At 44.6% G+C, this 2500-nt stretch overlaps 1 pseudogene; it reads left to right on the top strand.

Moving 5' to 3' along the window:
- The window catches only part of LOC121207007 (uncharacterized), a 7007-nt pseudogene that overhangs the window by 762 nt on the left and 3745 nt on the right, over window positions 1–2500 (top strand).

Below are 2500 nucleotides of genomic sequence, written 5' to 3'. Positions count from 1 at the left end.
TTGAGAAGGGTTCGAGTGAGAGCATGCCTGTCGGGTCCTGAAAGATGGTGAACTATGCCTAAGCGGGGCGAAGCCAGAGGAAACTTTGGTGGAGGCCCGCAGCGATACTAATGTGCAAATCGTTCGTCTAACTTGGGTATAGGGGTGAAAGACTAATCGAACCGTCTAGTGTTACGGGGCTAGACCTTTCATCTCGCAATCCGTGCGGTCTTAGGCAATTTACACGTCCAAACTTGCCCAAGTCAGCCTTTACGCTCAAAAATGAGGATTCCTTAAGAACTCCTCCCAAGGCACTAATTTGTATAGCGGAAGCGTTTGTGCCAAAAGAAGCTAAACGTAAGCAAAAGAAAGCCAAAGAAAGAATGCACACAAGGTGTTTGAATAAATGCCCAAGAATTCTATTACTCTTAAGAATTCAACATACAATGGATGGTTTACAAATGAGGGGGAGTCTCTCTATTTATAGTTGAGCTCCCCCAGAACTGACGGTTAAGATACATTTACATCAACGGACGAGATTAACGATATCCCATAATTTAAGGGATTTACAAGATATGCCTTATCAAATCTAATCTAATCTTTACAAGATATGATTCTCTCTATCTTTTAAGATTAGTTGCCTAAAATAGCCTAAGTTGCCATATCTCCGCTATTGGATCATCTAGGCTTCAATCTGACAGGCTTCTCCAACATTTCTTTGAATCGGGCCAGTTCTTGTGGGCTGAATGATCCCCATCTAATTGATCAACCTCCATGGGCCGCATCTTGTGCCATGGTCACGGGCTTGGAACTTTGGCCCGTGACATTCTCCCCCACCCATTCTCGCAACGCCCTCGTTGTGACTTTCGAATGGCACTGACTTGATTCGTCTCGAAACTCTCTCATTGCCTTGGATTCTTCCCGGCTTGACTTGTAATCGGATTGTCCCTTTCTTGGAACCTTTGCCTCAGCTTCCGTCGCCTCTTAACTTGAACCGTTGCACTCGTGGGTACATCTCGTTGGAAAGAAGTCTCCACTTTAACTTGCCCCAATTCTGACTTGGTCCCATTGGAATCCCCTCGATTCACACATCTTGGCTTCGTTCTCCCACAGTCCCTTGGCCTTCTTGCTTACAAACTTTGAAAGGGCCCCTACGATCTTGCCAAGCCAACAAGTCAGAACTCAAAACACTATCAGTGTGTTTGCAATGTACCTTACTTGTGGCATTCACTCGTCTTGACTACTTTCGCATGACTTCTTTCTCCTTGAAGTCTGATGCACAATCCATCTTCCCCAAAGGTGGCGCTTCCATAGTCGACTCTACAGGTCTCACATCAGACTCACGTTCCACTAACTTTTTCGAAAGGGCTTTCGAAACATTCTGTTCTATCGAGTTACTGCTTCCCCCATATGAAACATCTTCGACTAGTTGAATTGACGACAAAACCTTGGTCCCAACCTTTATATCTTGATGTACTGGTAAACAATCTTTGACGACGGACCAGTGACAATATGGATTTCATAGGCCCATGGAAACAACACTGTCAGAATCCTGTCAAGGAAGTTCAAACCAAGCACATAATTGTAATCATCTAATTGGATTACCTCGAAGTCTTCCTTGCCTTTCCATTCACTGATTTGTGGCTCTACATTACGAGCTACTCCCACAGTTGGGGCCTCCTCAGAATTTACTGTCTTGATCTTTTTATTCAATTTCCTAATCGATAGACCAAGCTTCTTGGCAGCCTTTTCTGATATGAACAAGTCCGACGCTCTCATATCAATAAGAGCACTCCGCTTCTGACCTGCAATGTTGATGTCCATAAAAATCAACCCTCTCTACTATTCCTTTTGTTAGGAATAAGAACCATCGAACCGACCCTCGATGTTCTTCCCTCCACAGGTTTCGCCTCTTCTTTCGGCTCATCTTTTGTTTGGATAGCCGACATCATTGATTTCTTCGGACATTTTCGCAGCATGTGTGGTCCTTGACAAATGAATTATTTTATTCTCTTCCCCTTGTCCCTTGGGCTGTTAGATCCCTGCTTCGCATCTCGTGGTCTCTCATTGCCACTTGTGCTATTAGTTCTCCACTTCGCATCTCGTGGTTTCTTATTGCCACTTGTGCTATCAGTACTATGGCCATCATCGCTATGTCCCTCTTCATCTTCTTCAGGGTTTCTCTCACCACTGCCCTTTCCATTGGGCTGAGATGATTCAAACTTGTCTTTCGTTAGACTAAGTTCAACAAAGGACTCTGCTTCAACCATGGCTACAATAAGTTTGGTGATTCCTTAACAACGCAACTCTTGCTTTGCCCACGGCTTTAACCCATCCTTGAACCAGTAGAACGCTTCTTTCCCGCTCAAGTTAGAGATTTGAAGCATCAACTCACTAAATGCCCGAACATACTCTCGAATAGTGCCTTGTTGCGTGAGATGGCGTAACTTAGCCCGAGCCTCCTTCTTAGCATACTGTGGGTAAAACTGCTTCCTCAACTCTCTTTGGAACTCCTCCTAAG

The sequence above is a fragment of the Gossypium hirsutum genome, chromosome A09, assembly GCF_007990345.1.
Source record: "Gossypium hirsutum isolate 1008001.06 chromosome A09, Gossypium_hirsutum_v2.1, whole genome shotgun sequence".
Taxonomy (NCBI): Eukaryota; Viridiplantae; Streptophyta; class Magnoliopsida; order Malvales; family Malvaceae; genus Gossypium; species Gossypium hirsutum.
Note: the sequence above shows the minus strand (reverse complement) of the source record. Positions and strands in the feature narration are given on the sequence as shown.